General features: G+C 45.5%; 1 protein-coding gene across 1 annotated transcript in view; it reads right to left on the bottom strand.

Moving 5' to 3' along the window:
* MEI4 (meiotic double-stranded break formation protein 4) overlaps window positions 1–15,775 on the bottom strand; it is a 417,189-nt gene that overhangs the window by 63,611 nt on the left and 337,803 nt on the right. The gene's annotated exons all lie outside the window — the stretch shown is intronic.

Here is a 15,775-nt window from a genome sequence, read left to right as displayed (position 1 = left end):
TGCCTGGAGGGGCGTGACTAAGTATCAACTCGGTCCGACCAAGGTCGCACGGCGGCTCAGTCAACTCCATGAACCAGGGAGGAACCGAGGAGAGGGACCAGGTGCGACTCCAGGTCAGACCCCGGTCACAGCTGTTGACCCACACCGGGGAATGCAGGAACAGACAGATTAGGCTGACATACTGACAGGTGGGTACTGGCAGGCACGGCTGGTATGCAGACAGGTGGGTACTGGCAGGCACGGCTGGTATGCAGACAGGTGGGTACTGGGAGGCACGGCTGGTATGCAGACAAGTGGGTACTAGCTGGTAGGAATGCAGGCAGGATAGGGACCAGTACAGACTGGGATACAGGAACAGAGCCGCAGATGCAGCAGAGCAGAGCAAAACCCGCAAGTGCGGTAGACAAGCAGAGCAGAGAAAAACCCGCAGGTGGGTGCGGTAGACAAGAAAAGCAGAGCAAAACCCGCATGTGCGGTTGACAAGCAAAGTAGAGCAAAACCCGTAGGTGCGGTAGACAAGCAGAGCAGAGCAAAACCAGCAGGTGTGGTAGACAAGCAGAGCAGAGCAAAACCCGCAAGTGCGGTAGACAAGCAGAGCAGAGCAAAACAAGCAGGTGCGGTAAACAAGCAGAGCAGAGCAAAACCCGCAAGTGCGGTAGACAAGCAGAGCAGAGCAAAACCCGCAGGTGTGGTAGACAAGCAGAGCAGAGCAAAACCCGCAAGTGCGGTAGACAAGCAGAGCAAAACAAGCAGGTGCGGTAAACAAGCAGAGCAGAGCAAAACCCGCAGGTGCGGTAGACAAGCAGAGCAGAACAAAACCCGCAGGTGCGGTAGACAAGCAGAGCAGAGCAAAACCCGCAAGTGCGGTAGACAAGCAGAGCAGAGCAAAACCCGCAGGTGCGGTAGACAAGCAGAGCAGAGCAAAATCACAGGTGCGGTAGACAAGAAGAGCAAAACCCACAGGTGCGGTACACAAGCAGAGCAGATACACACAAGGTACTTACAATGTAGTAGCGAGTGGACACTAAACTCACAAACAGAAGTACAGAGACAACGAGTTGGAGTTAGGTGCAGGTTCAGATACTGCAGGAAAAGGGAAGATACGAACATAGAGACAAACAAGTAACGGGCTAGGACACTGTTCAGACAGGAACTGAACCAGGAACCAGATACAGGAACGAGCCTGGGAACTCAGCCCCCAGGGTGGCGGAAACAGACTAGAAGTCACAGATACAGGTAACAGGCCTGGGTATACAGCCCCCAGGGTGGCAGAAACAGACAAGATACAGGACAGGACCTGGCAACTCAGTTGCACAGAACACACTGAAAGAAAGTGTTGCTCAGGCACCTCCTACTGGGTGGAGGGAGTTTAAGTATCCAGTGACTCACAACAATAGGCTGGGGACCCATTAGGAGTGCGCACACAGTAACTACAAGAATCAGGCAGTAACCACGCTGCCGCCCTAAGCAATCAGACAAGAGACATGCACACAGCAGGCACTGGAGCAAAGTGTGCAGCCTGGACTGATAGGTAAGATGGCGGTCTTGCATGGTGGGAGATGGTAAGCCATGCCAGCACACCGCCAGAGATGTTACACAGTTCTGTGAGATTCCTGGGTCATCTTGCATGCACTGCTATTTTGAGGTCTAGCCACAGATTTTCAATGATGTTCAGATTAGGGGAGTATGAGAGCCATTGCAAAATGTTCAGCTTGCGCCTCTTGAGGTTGTCTATTGTGGATTTTGACGTGGGTTAAGGTTAATTATCTATTTGTAGAAGCCATCCTCTTTTCAACTATAGCTTCATATGTTTTACAGATAGTGTTATGTTTGCATCAAGAATTAGATGAAATTTCATTGAATACATTTTTCCCTCTACCTGTGAAATCTTCCCCTTGCCATTGGCTGTAACACAACCCCAAAGCATAATTGATCCACCCCAATGCTTAATGGTTGGCAAAATGTTCTTTTCCTGAAATTCTGTGTCCTTTTTTCTTCACACATACCTGTGGCCAAAGAGTTCTATTTTAACCTCATCCATCTACAGGACTTGTTTCCAAAATGCATCATGCTTGTTTAGTTGTTCTTTTGCATACTTCTGATGCTGAATTTTATGGTGAGGACGCAGGAGAGGTTTTTTTCTGATGATTCTTCCATGAAAGCTATATTTGTGCAGGTGTCTCTGAACAGTAGAACAATGTACCACAACTCCACAGTATGCTAAATCTTTCTTAAGGTCTTTTTCAGTCAAGCGGGGGTTCTGATTTGCTTCTCTAGCAATCCTACGAGCAACTCTGACTGAAATTTTGCATGGTTTTCTAGACCATATCTTGACCTCCACTGTTACTGTTACCTGCAATTTCTTAATTTCATTTCGAACTGAGGAAAGAGCAACTTGAAAACACTTTGCTATCTTTTCTTCTTATTTATTATTATAGAGCCATTAATTTCATGGTGCTTTACATATTTAAAAGGGGTGTACATAGCAAACAACAAGTACAATAATTTGAACAAAAACGAGTCACTGACTGGTACAGGAGGAGAGAGGACCCTGCCCGCGAGGGCTCACAATCTACAAGGGATGGATGAGGATACAGTAGGTGAGGGTACAGCTGGTCGTGCAGCAGCATGGTGGAGAGAGGATTACTGCAGGTTGTAGGCTTGTTGGAAGAGGTGGGTCATCAGGTTCCTTTTGAAGATTTCCATGGTAGGCAAGAGTCTGATGTGTTGGGGTAGAGCATTCCAGAGTAGGGGGGATGCACGGGAGAAATCTTGTATGCGATTGTGGGAAGAGAGGACAGGAGGGGAGTAGAGAAGGAGATCTTGTGAGGATCGGAGGTTGCATGCAGGTAAGTACCGGGAAACTAGGTCACAGATGTATGGAGGAGACAGATTGTGGATGGCTTTGTATGCCAAGGTTAGGGTCTTGAACTTGAGTCTCTGGGTAATGGGGAGCCAGTGCAGGGATTGACAGAGGGGAGAGGCTGGGGAATAGTGGGGGGGATCGGTGGATTAGTCAGGCAGCAGAGTTTAGGATAGATTGCAGGGGTGTGAGAGTGTGAGAAGGGAGGCCACAGAGTAGGAGGTTGCAGTAGTCGAGGCGAGAGATGATGAGGGAGTGCACTAGTGTTTTTGCAGATTCATGGCTGAGGAATTTGCAGATCTGGGAATTTTTTTTAGTTGGAGTCGGCAGGAAGTGGAAAGGGCTTGGATATGAGGTTTGAAGGAGAGATAAGAGTCAACGGTTACCCCGACGCAGCGAGCTTGCGGGACTGAGGGGAGTGGACAGCCATTGACTTTGATAGATAGGTCAGATGGGGGCGGTTGAGTGAGATGATGGAAAGATGATGAATTCAGTTTTATCCATGTTTAAGTTTTACAAATCTAGCAGAGAAGAAAGATGAAATAGAGAATAGACATTGTGGGATTCTGGTTATTAAGGAGGTGATATCAGGTCCAGAGAAGTAGATCTATGTGTCATCAGCATAGAGGTGATCCTGAAAGCTGTGAGACTATGAGCTTTCCCAGGCCGAAGGTGTAGATGGAGAACAGCAGGGATCCTAGAACTGAGCCTTGGGGGACACCGACAGATAGGGGGTGGGATGAGAAGGTGGTGTGTGAGTGAGAGACACTGAATGTCCTGTCTGTTAGGTATTAGGAGATCCAAGATAGGGTTAAGTCTGTGATGCCAAGAGATTAAAGAGTCTGTAGTAATAGGGAATGGTCTACTGTGTCGAAGGCAGATGACAGTTCCAGAAAGAGAAGGACAGAGTAGTGTCGCTTGGATTTGGCGGTTATTAGGTCGTTGATGAATTTAGTCAGGGCAGTTTCAGTGGAGTGGTGTGGTCGGAAGCCAGATTATAAGTGGTCAAAGAGGGAGCAGGAGGAGAGGTGGGAGGACAGTTTAAGATGGACGTGTTGTTCCAGAAGTTTGGAGGCATAGGGGAGAAGTGATATGGGGCGATAGCTAGGCAGAGAGGATGGGTCAAGGAATGGCTTTTTGAGGATGGGTGTGATCGAGGCATGTTTGAATCATGAGGGGAAGACATCAGTTGTTAGTGACAGATTGAAGAGGTGGGTTAGGGTTGAGATGGAGACTTCGGTAAGGTTTGGGATGACATGGGATGGGATTAGGTCAAGTTCACAGGTGGTGAAATATGATTTGGAGAGTAAAGAGGAAAGGTGATCTTCGGTGATGGCAGAGAAGCTGGTTTTGGAAGAGGAGAGTTGAGTAGTTATGAGAAGGGGCTGTGGAGACTTATGGCAAAAGCTTGGCTTTATGTTGTCAATCTTCTGCTGGAAGAATGAGGCAAAGATGAGTGGAGAGGGAGGGGGAGCTGGGGAACGGAGGAGAGAATTGAAAGTACTGAATAGCTGTTTAGGGCTGTGGGACAGGGATGATATGAGAGATGAGAAGTAGGTTTGTTTTGCTGCAGTGAGAGTGGACCTGAAAGTAGTGAGAGATTATTTGAATGTGATGAAGTGCTCGTTGGAGTGGGACCTTTTCCATCTCTGTTCAGCAACCCTGGAAGCCAGTCTCAGTTCTTTAGTCAGGCTGGTGTGCCAGGGTTGCCTGTTGATTGTGAGAGCTTTGGTATGTGTGAGGGGGTGACTGATTCAAGAGCTGCAGCTGTTGTGGTGTTATACAAGGTGGCAGCAGCATCTGCATCGTGTAAGGAATTTATGTCTGTAAGAGGGAGAAGGGATTCAGAGAGTGAGTGTAGGTCAATATTTCTGGGAGGGTGTACAAGTTTCTGGATGGCAGATTGTGGACCTGGAGAGGAGAGGGGAGACAATGTGAGTAAGTTGTGGTCAGAAAGAGGGAGAGGAGAGTTAGAGAGGTTGGATAGGGAACAGAGGTGGGTGAAGATGAGGTCCAGTGTGTGGCCATCTTTGTGAGTGGGAGCTGAAGACCATTGAGAAAGGCCAAAGGAGGAAGTGAGGGATAGAAGCTTAGAGACAGATGAGTGGGACGTGTCAATGGGGATGTTGAAATCACTCATGATGATAGTGGGGATGTCAGTGGAAAGGAAGTGAAGTAGCCAGGTGGTAAAGTGGTCTAAGAAGGTGGTGGCTGGCCCTGAGAGGCAGTAAACGACAGCCAGTTGAAGGATCGAGGGGTAGTAAACGAACACACCGTGCACTTCAAAAGAGGGAAGGGTAACGGAGGGTGGCAGTGGGATATGTGAGAAGGAGCAGTTATCTGACAGGAGAAAGGCAACTCCTCCACCATGCTTGCCACTGTGGCAGGGAGTGTGGGAAAGGTGCAATCCGCCATAAGAAAGTGCAGCTGAAGAGGCTGTGTCAGAGGGGGTGAGCTAGGTTTCGTTGATGGCGAGGAAGGAAAGTTTGTTAGTAATGAAAAGATGGATGTAGGAAAGTTTGTTGCGGACGGAGAGAGCGTTCCATAGAGCTCCTGAAAGTGATACTGGGAAAGTGGTGGCTGGGCGGATGGGTATAAGGTTAGAGAGGTTGCGGGAATGTGTGCTAGATCTAGGATGAGAGGTAGAAGTGACTGTAGGGATATGGTGGGGGGCGGGATTTGGAGAGTTATCGCCGGCAGTTAGGAGGAGCAGAGAAAGCATTAGCAGGTGGGAGCAGGAGAGAGCATGAGGTGGATTGTATGTTGAGGAATAGTTCTGAGGAGGAGGTGAAATGGATGGGGGGGGTTGGAGGGAGAGATGACCAGTTCCTTAGTCAGTGTAGGGATTAGGGGGGTTAGTAGAAAGTGAAGGACTATAGAGGAGAGAGTGAAAACAAATAGGAACATTGTTTACGGTGACTAAATATCCAGTTCCCTTCAGGTTCAATTCAGATATAATTCGTAGCTGAATACTTCTTCAGTACACTTTTATGTCACACTTGTATTGTACACTGGCAGACTGACATCCTGCAGACGTAGGGCTCACAATATATTTGATACAAAATGCAGGCAGCTGTTAAACAGAGGGGGGTGGCCTCTGCTCATCAGATAATTAAGACTGAGCCAGATGCAGGATATTTAAGCCAGAGTAAGCAAGGAGGTCATAAATAACGGTGGGGGTAGAGTAGTGATTAGGTGAAAGACATACCGGAGAATAATGCCAGCAAAAGTAGGGAAAGATCACAGCATGAGCAAAGTTGGGCTGCACACTAGAGAATAATGCCAGCAAAGGTAGGGAGAAATCACAGCATGAGGAGAGTTGGGTTGCGTACCAGAGAATAATGCCAGCAAAGGTAGGGAGAAATGACAGCATGAGGAAAATTGGGTTGCATACCAGAGAATAATGCCAGCAAAGGTAGAGAGAAATCACAGCATGAGGAAAGTTGGGTTGCATTCCAGAGAATAATGCCAGCAAAGGTAGAGAAAAATCACAGCAAGAGGAAAGTTGGGTTGCATAATTGTAGGATATACAAATTGCCTTTTCAGAGAAAAAGAGGACTTGAATGCTATAGCACCACCTATTGGAAGTAGCAATCCTACAAGTCACAATCAACCCTTTAACGAGTCGTGCAATATGACTTAGGATAAAAGCCAAATCAGAATCTCAATCTGCAGACAAGGTGTTTTGGGATGTTGGCCAAGTATGAAACCTGATTTGGCTGCATAAGAGCCGCTGGACTGAGGTCTAAGGGGTAACGTTTCTCCTTGTGGAGAGTGACATACCGGCTCTGGCATGTCAAGGAAAGGAGGCTTATTCGCCGTGCAATGCTCCTCTGGGAAATTTAATATGCAAATTGCCTCTTCAGAGAAAAACAAGACTTGAACTCTATAGCGCCACCTATTGGAAGCAGCAGTTCTACAAGTCACAATCAACCCTTTAAGTAGTCGTGCAATATGACTTAGGATATGGATAAACAGAGATGTTGATTAGAATGTGATGGTTATCAATGACAAGGTGCAGTCTGTATACATCATATTAAATTCAGATATAATTCAAAGCTGAATACTTCTTCAGTACACTTCTATGTTACACTTGTATGGTACACTGGCAGACTTCTTATAGCTTTCTCCTGCTTTGTGGTCCTCCATCCTTTAAATTTTCAGTGTGCTTGGCAGCTGCTTAGAAGAGCCGATGGCTGCTGTTTTTTGGTATAAGGTTAGAAGAGGCTGTTTTTTTAAAGCTGGGAAATTTGCATCACCTGGTCTTTACTAACACTGATAGTGAACAAGCCATAACTGTAACAGGCTAATTAAGGTCTGAAACCTTGGTCAAAATATGAGCACACAAATCTTCAAAGGTACCCAAACTTTTGCATTGGCCCATTTTCCATTTTGTAATTTTTAAAATGGAAAAAATGACAATACAGTGTTTTTCACAATTATTGGCACCCTTCATTTTTTCATAGGCTGTACAATATCTTCAGAAATAAATGGAAATGTAGCAAAGTTATATCCTCAGGATTTTATAATTAGTGGTCCAAAGTAATACAACAATAAAACATTGTTTTTTAACTTCTATATTGCAATTTCAAAGCAGAAACAGAATAAACAGCATGTGCAACCCTAATTAATACTTGGTTGCACACCCTTTGGCATTGCTGACAGCCTCCAAACATTTTTTGTAGCAATCTGTAAGCTTCTTGCATTTCCTTTCCAGTTTGTTCAAGGTCTTGAATGTTTGTAGGGTTCTTTTTCCCAATAGCAGATTTCAGCTCACCCCAAAGATTTTCAATGAGATTGAGGTCAGGACTCATTGCTGGCCAGTTTAAAACAGTTCATATTTTCTTTTTTAACCATTCATGTGTACTTTTGGATGTGTGCTTTGGGTCATTGTCTTGCTGGGGGACCCATGATCTTCGACTCAAACCAAGTTTTCTTTCACTGGGCAGGACATTTCGCTCTAAAATCTCTTGATAATTCTCTGATTTCATGATTCCTGTGGTATGGACTAGGCCTCCAGTACCAGACACATCAAAGTAACCCAACAGCAATATGGATCCTCCACCATGCTTAACTATTGGTAAGGTGTTCTTTTCCTTATAAGCTTCATTGTGCCATCTGTAAACAAGCTGTTCCTTTACATGGCCAAAAAGCTCTATTTTTTTTTCATCTGTCCACAGAACATTTTCCAAGAAGGATTGTGGTTTGTCAAGGTACTCTTTGGCAAAGATCAGTCTTTCCTTTTTATGTCTTTTCTTCAGCAATGGTTTCTTCCTTGGCCTTCGCCCATAAAGCTCTGCTTGGTATAGTGTACGGCGTATGGTACTTGTTGAAACCATGACCCCAGACTGTTCCAGGTTGGCCTTCAGGTCTCTGGCTGTTTGATGTAGTGTATTTTAGACCATTCGCACCAACCTTTGAAGACATCTCTTGTAAAATTTCCTCTTTCCCCCACGTCCACGGAAGTTCTTGGCGGTTCCATGCTTGGAAAACTTCTTAATAACATTGCGCACTGTTGAAACTGGGATACCAAGGTCTTTGGAGATGGCCTTATACCCTTTGGAATTCTTGTGTTGCTAATAATAGAATTTCTGATGTCCTCAGACAGCTCCTTCGTCTTCACCATTGTGACAAAGGAACAGGGCCTACCATGTCCTTTTAAAGGAATAGAGGAATCCAAGTTATCTGTAAACAGAAAGATTGTGAGGGAATATTTAGCTAACATAAATGAGTTCAAGTCTCCAGGTCCAGATGAATTACACCCCAGAGTACTGAAGGAGATCGTAGAAGAAATTTTAGAACCACTCTCCATAATCTTTGAAAATTCTTGGAGAACAGGAGAAGTCCCAGAAGACTGGAGAAGAGCAAATGTTGTTCCTATCTTCAAAAAGGGGAAGAAGGTGGACCCAGGGAACTATAGGCCGGTGAGTCTGACTTCTATACCAGGAAAGATCTTTGAACAAATTATTAAACAACATGTATGTAAGTACATGGATAAGAATGAAGTGATTAACCAGAGTCAGCATGGGTTTGTAACTAACAAGTCATGTCAGACTAACTTAATTTCCTTCTATGACAGAATCACTGACTGGGTGGATCAGGGAAATGCTGTAGATATAGTATATCTTGACTTCAGCAAAGCATTTGACAAAGTATCTCACACCATCCTTATTGAAAAAATGACCAAGTATGCAATGGACCAGGCAACTGTTAGGTGGATTCATAACTGGCTTAGTGATCGGACTCAAAGGGTGGTTGTAAATGGCTTCACATCCAGCTGGATGAATGTCTCAAGTGGGGTACCACAGGGCTCCGTCCTGGGACCTGTAATGTTCAACATCTTTATCAATGATTTAGATGAAGGAATTGAGGGTAAGCTGATTAAATTTGCTGATGACACAAAGCTAGGAGGGATAGCTAATACTAGAGAAGAGAGAGAGAGGATTCAAAAAGACCTAAATAAACTGGAGCAGTGGGCAGCAACCAACAGAATGGTTTTTAACAGGGAAAAATGCAAAGTACTACATCTGGGCAATAAAAATGAAAAAAGCATATACAGAATGGGAGGAATAGAGCTAAGCAACAGTACATGTGAAAAAGACTTAGGTATACTAATAGATCATAGACTGAACATGAGTCAACAGTGTGATGCAGCAGCAAAAAAGGCAAATACAATTCTGGGATGTATTAACAGAAGCATACAGTCAAGATCACGTGAAGTCATTATCGGTCTTTACTCCTCTTTGGTCAGACCTCATCTGGAATACTGTGTACAGTTTTGGGCACCACATTTTAAAAAAGACATAGACAAACTGGAGCAAGTTCAGAGAAGAGCGACCAGAATGGTGACTGGTCTGCAAACCATGTCCTATGAGGAACGGTTGCAGGATTTGGGAATGTTTAGCTTGCAAAAAAGAAGACTGAGAGGAGACTTAATAGCTGTCTACAAATATGTCAAGGGCTGTCACATTGTAGAAGGATCATCTTTATTCTCATTTGCACAAGGAAAGACTAGAAGCAATGGGATGAAACTAAATGGGAGGAGTCACAGATTAGATATTAGAAAACACTTTTTGACAGTTAGGGTGATTAATGAGTGGAACAGGCTGCCACGAGAGGTGGTGAGTTCCCCTTCAATGGACGTCTTCAAACAGAGGCTGGACAGACATCTGTCTGAGATGATCTAGTGAATCCTGCTTTGAGCAGGGGGTTGGACCAGATGGCCCAGGAGGTCCCTTCCAACTCTACCATTCTATGATTCTATGTGGCTTTTTAAAACACTGAAGTCACCATTCATTGGCTAATTCATGTCACATGGGCACCGACAATTAATCACAGGTGAATCTCTTTTGTGATTTACCACAGGCGAGCCAAAATGTGTTTCCAAACTAAATTAATGTAAAGGGTGCCAATACCAGTGTCACAGCAAGCTTTAGGTTTTTCTATTTTTCCCTCCCATTGTTTTTGGTTTTAAATTATTGTCTATCATTTGCTCTTTTGTATTTAACACGAGTGCTCTATACAAAAAAAAACTGTTTCACTTGATTAATTTTTTTCAGGAAATATTCCACATTCATGGGTGCCAATAATGATGAGCAGGACTGTGCATATATTTTTTTTGCCTAACATACAAAGGAAATGTGTCATCTTTAACTTTTGGCCTTTTAGAGATAATTTCATCTTCAACTTGCTTAACTGTTCACAATAACAGTAATTTTGACAAGTGGTGCCCAAACTTTTACATGACACTCTATCTATCTATCTATCTATCTATCTATCTATCTATCTATCTATCTATCTATCTATCTATTTATCTATCTATCTATCTCTTTGCACATCTTTAACACCAAAAAATCTTTCATTTATATTCTGCATTTTATTCCAGTCTGTGTCACACAGACATCACACGGATTTCAAACGTATGTCATCAATGTGCGCGTGTGCGGTACATATTGTCATCCGTGCTGCTGGAAAAAAACAAACATGTCTACATGTGGGTCACATGGACACATGGTCCATGTGAAAAAATGGACATGTGCGCAGCCCCTAGATTATAATGAGTGCACATCTGCACATGTCTCCAGCATGATTAAAAATGGACGCCACTCGTACCGGAAACACAAACGTGTGAAGGGGGCCTTAGTGTGCGTTCCCATGTTCAGGACCTGCTGCGACCCTGATGCTTCAGAATATCCGCACCATTTTCGCCCTTATTATGCAAATGAATGGACACACATTTTTTTTTTTTCATGCAAATTTTCCTCATTGATGCAAGTCTATGAGGAAAATCCACAGGCATACCTGCAAGAGAAATTGACATTCTACAGATCTGAATGATGTGCCACATGTTAGTTTCCGCGGGTGATCCACAGGAGACGCACAGTGGACATGTGATTTCTAGGAATCCCATCCACTATGCTGTAACATCTGGCTGCTGCGGTTTTGACGCTGCATAAATACACATCTTTAGAATCGTCAGAGGGCATAATTGGTGATTTAAAAGTGTTTCAGAGCCATGAAGACAAAGTGATAGTTCTTTGTAGCGTAAATTGAGCAGTTTAAGTGATCCAAGGTTCCTATATAGCGAGGACCAGATGCGTGAAGGGGCTGGAGAGGTAACTGGAGGGTGAGTATATTTCTTATTTTAATTTTTCACATAATACATCTCTTATGCTCTGGGGTCTCGATAGATAAGGGACATTTAATTCATGGAGAATAACGTCTCTACTATTCAAATTTCCCTGGAATAAACATGCAAACAGGCAAATTCAAATTTTACCTGATCCACTCATTTCTACTTTATAGATGATAACAAGGGTCAATTCTATACTCAATTGCTGAAAAAAAAGAGTGGGAGATCCCCACTTGACTACAGTATGAATCTTTGCAGCCATAGTGCAGAATTGGATCAACTTATTTTATTGCTTTACTATTATCACATAAATGCATAACACTTGGAGATAATTAGAACTGTTTATTAAGCATGCTATTTATCACGTTAAAAAGAACCTGTCACTCGCTCAAAAAACTGAGTTAAATACCTTGTAAAAATCCCTGAGCTTACTTGATTCGGCTCCTTTTTTTTGCTACGTTATTCCATTGCAGAGATATTCACATTGGTACCATTTGGAGCACAGTATGTAAAATCTTTGCTTGTAGTGCAACTGGGCATTTCTTCTCTGGGGGTGAGCGCTTTCATCCCTGTTTGCTGCTGCCAATCATAGCGCTTGAAACTGCTAGATCAGCTTCTGAGTCTGGGAAGGAGGGGTTAAAAAGCACACCTTGTGAAGAAATGACCACTTAGCCTACGAGCAGATATTTCACACTTTGCACTCCAAAAGAAACAAATGTGGATATGTCTTCACTGGAATGATGCAGCGAAAAACTGAAAAGAGTGCCAGAATCTGGGGAGCTCAGAATTAGTGTTGAGCCACCCCCGTAGTGTTCGAGTTCGGTTCGGTTCGTCGAACACCCGTGTGTTCGCCGAACTGTTCGTCGAACTGTTCGTCGAACACCGTTAAAACCAATGGCAGGCAAACAAAAACACATAGAAACACATAGAAAACACCTTCAAAGGTGTCCAAAAGCTGACAAACTGCTCAGAAGACAAAACTAACACATGGAAAAGTGACAAGTACATATAGTCATGCGAAAATAAAAGAGGTGGAGGAGTAAAAGGAGGGGGAGACACAGATATAGGCATGTCATGCCCTTCTAAAATCCAAAAAGTGAGAAGCCGACACGGCCAGTCCGCTCCTGCCCGTGCCACCTCCGTGTCGCCGGGTTTGTGCCAGAGCCGCGGTGAACCCTGACGGCCAGCCCCCCTCTCCCAATACTGGTGCCTGTCCGCTGGTGGGTCGAGAGAGCCCCCCTGTGGTGGAGGCAGCTCTAAGCTTTTTAATTTAAATTGTCTCTCTAATTTGAATGAATACACTTTAAATCCATTTACAAGGATCTATTGGAGGGCAAGTCTCATGCCAGCAGCCGCGGTAATTCCAGCTCCAGTAGCGTCCACTAAAGCTGCTGCAGTTAAAAAGCTTTTTTAAGGATCGAGCTCGGCTGTCCACCGCAAGGCATCCTACTGCCAGTCCCAGCCCCTATGCCTTGGGGTGCCTCCTGATGCTCTTCACTAAGTATCCCATGGTCCCGAAGCATTTCCTTTGAAAAAATTAAGTGTCTAAACTACAGGTGGTGTAGCTTGCTTAACAGCCGGGATAATCCGCTGACTAGCAGACACTGCTACTAGGCACAAAGTATTTCCTGGGCTAGATGCAGTTAAAAATTTGTAATTAGATACTCTCGTTGGATGCTGAGAAAGCATTCCATAGAGTCTCCTGGCACGCCATATATGATTCTCTTAAAAAGCTTGGGGTAGGGGTCTAGGGGACCCTTTTATAGCCAAAATCACGGCCCTGTATCGCAATACGTCACCTAGGCTGAAGATAAATGGAACTGTAGCACCCTGAGGGCTCGGTTGCTACAGACGTATTGCACCTCACCCAGAGGTGTGATATCTCACTCTCAGGTAAGGATGGAGTGTGGATCAGGACCCGACACCTGCATGCATTACACCACATTGCCGTGGGGCAGGGCGACCAATATGCCCCTGAGATGGGCACGACAGTCCCTGTCCCTGGCTGGAGTGGGGGGAGGGAACACTGAGGAAGGGGAACCCTGTAGTGCAGGAGCAGGGAGGAAGCAGTTCCTGGGTGCATTGAGAAGGGAGTATAAAAGGTGGGCACCATCTTAGTTCAGTGCAGAGAAGTCTGAGCAGAAGTGGCAGGGAGCAGGGGCTCTGCATGAGCTCTGCTCCGGAGGCGGGCCTAGTAACAGAGGCCCAGGCCTGGAAGAGGGAGAAGGAAGGAAGAGGAGCGGAGAAGGCTCCAGGAACGAGGAATGAAGGGATCCCAGGGGTGCGGACGGGCGAGTCACCACCGCACGCCCGAATCCACCTGTGTGGAGGGGTCAGGCCAAAGGGGGAGACCGGTCCCCCGAACTAGTGGAGGCAGGAAACGACCCTCAGCTAGAAACCGGAGGCTCTGACATTTTATGTGGCACAGCCCCTCGCTACACCCGCTAGGAAGGCACCACATAGGGTCAGGGAAACTGGCGCCAAGTTTACCAAGAGGAGGCCCGAGGCAGCCGGACAGAAGTGTTGGTAAGAAAGGCCAGACAAAGGACACACAAAGGGGGTCCTGTGAAGTGCTCCAAAGTTATCTGGGAGTTGTCTGAGCCCCTCACCTGGTGAGCACAGTACGACGTGGGCAGCCATTACCTGCAGACGTGGTCTGGATAATAAGAACTGTGAGTAAAGGCCCTGGACTGCATCACTGACTCCGTGTCGTTACTGCTGCTGCCCTGCACCATCACCCCCATCCTCCGCATACACTGCCCTGAGGCTATACTCCTCCCGTGGGGAGTTATGCTACGCTCTGCTGCACCCACAACACCAGCCTCAGCGGTCTGCCCTGTAGCGGCGGTTCACTCTGACCGCAATCCACGGGTGGCGTAGTCGGACATTTAAACATCAAAACCACATAAATAGTTCCGCCACTGGTTTGACCGCCCTGAGCCACGGAACCGGGTCGCCGCCACGAAGACTACAACCACCAGCATCCACCAAAAAGGGTCCGGCTCCGGGTGTCCCAAGGCCCAGGGGGTGCGTCAGAACATTTTCATCACCTTTCACAATCACCAATGGGACAAGGCAGGGATGTCCTCTGTCCCCTCTCTTATACATCCTAGTGACGGAGCACCTGCTCTCATCAATTCGCCATAACCCCAATATTAGGTGGATTGAGGTGGGAGGCACCGAGTACAAGTGCTCTCTATTTGCTGATGATGTCCTAGTATATATCACTCAATCACATATATCCATCCCTGCTGTTATGGCTGAAATAGATCACTTTGTTACATGGTAAAATTTTAAAATCAATGCAGCGAAGTCTGAGGCCCTCGATGTCTCCCTCCCCAAATCCATATAGGATTCCATCCAGTCCAACTTTCCCTTTGCCTGGCCCTCACAGGGTATCAAATACTTAGGAATTCCTATTCATAGAGACCTCTCTCATCTATGTTATCTTAATTTTGGGCCCTTTATTGAACAATTCCATACAGACCACGGTTGGCAAGTTAGAACTGTAAGATTCACTACGTGAACCACTGGTGTTTTGTGGAAAAGCACATGTACACTGCGTTCCAAATTATTATGCAAAAAGTGTTTAGGAGTGATAAGGGAAGAATTTGTTTGTTTGTCAGTTAAACTCATTGATGGTGATGTGTGTCAGGGCTCTTTATATCACTGTAAGCAATTGCAGACACCTGTGCTAATTAGTTTGGCAGGTGTGTCCAATGAAAGGCAAGACTACTTAAGAAGGCTCCCTCACATTATTAAGCAGCCTACATTTTCTGCCAAAATGGGAAAGAAAAAGGATGTGTCGGCTGCTGAGAAGCAACAAATTGTGGAGTGTTTAGGTCAAGGCATGACTACAATCAACATTGTGCGATGATCAGGATGAAGTGTCTTGGCAATCAAGAAGTATGTAGCTGATTCACAGTACACACGTGTGCGTGCTGATAAGGGCAAATTGAGGACTCTTTCCTACAGGCAATTACGTCAGGTTGAAAGAGCAGCGGCAAAAAAGCCTTGTCATAGCAGCAGACAAGTTTTTGAAGCTGCTTGTGCCTCCAACGTCCCCCGAACAACAAGATGCAGGGTCCTTCAGAGGTTTGCAGCTGTGCATACGCCATCCTGTCGACCTCCTCTATCCACTTCACACAAGCAGAAACGGCTCCAGTGGGCCAAACATTACATGAAGACTGATTTCAAAACTGTTTTGTTCACGGATGAGTGCCGTGCAGCGCTCGATGGTCCAGATGGATGGAGTGGAGGATGGCTGGTTGATGGACACC

This window comes from Phyllobates terribilis, unplaced genomic scaffold (assembly GCF_046119375.1).
Source record: "Phyllobates terribilis strain yellow unplaced genomic scaffold, ASM4611937v1 Scaffold_3__8_contigs__length_932513732, whole genome shotgun sequence".
NCBI classification, from domain to species: domain Eukaryota; kingdom Metazoa; phylum Chordata; class Amphibia; order Anura; family Dendrobatidae; genus Phyllobates; species Phyllobates terribilis.
This window is presented reverse-complemented; position numbering and strand designations above follow the sequence as displayed.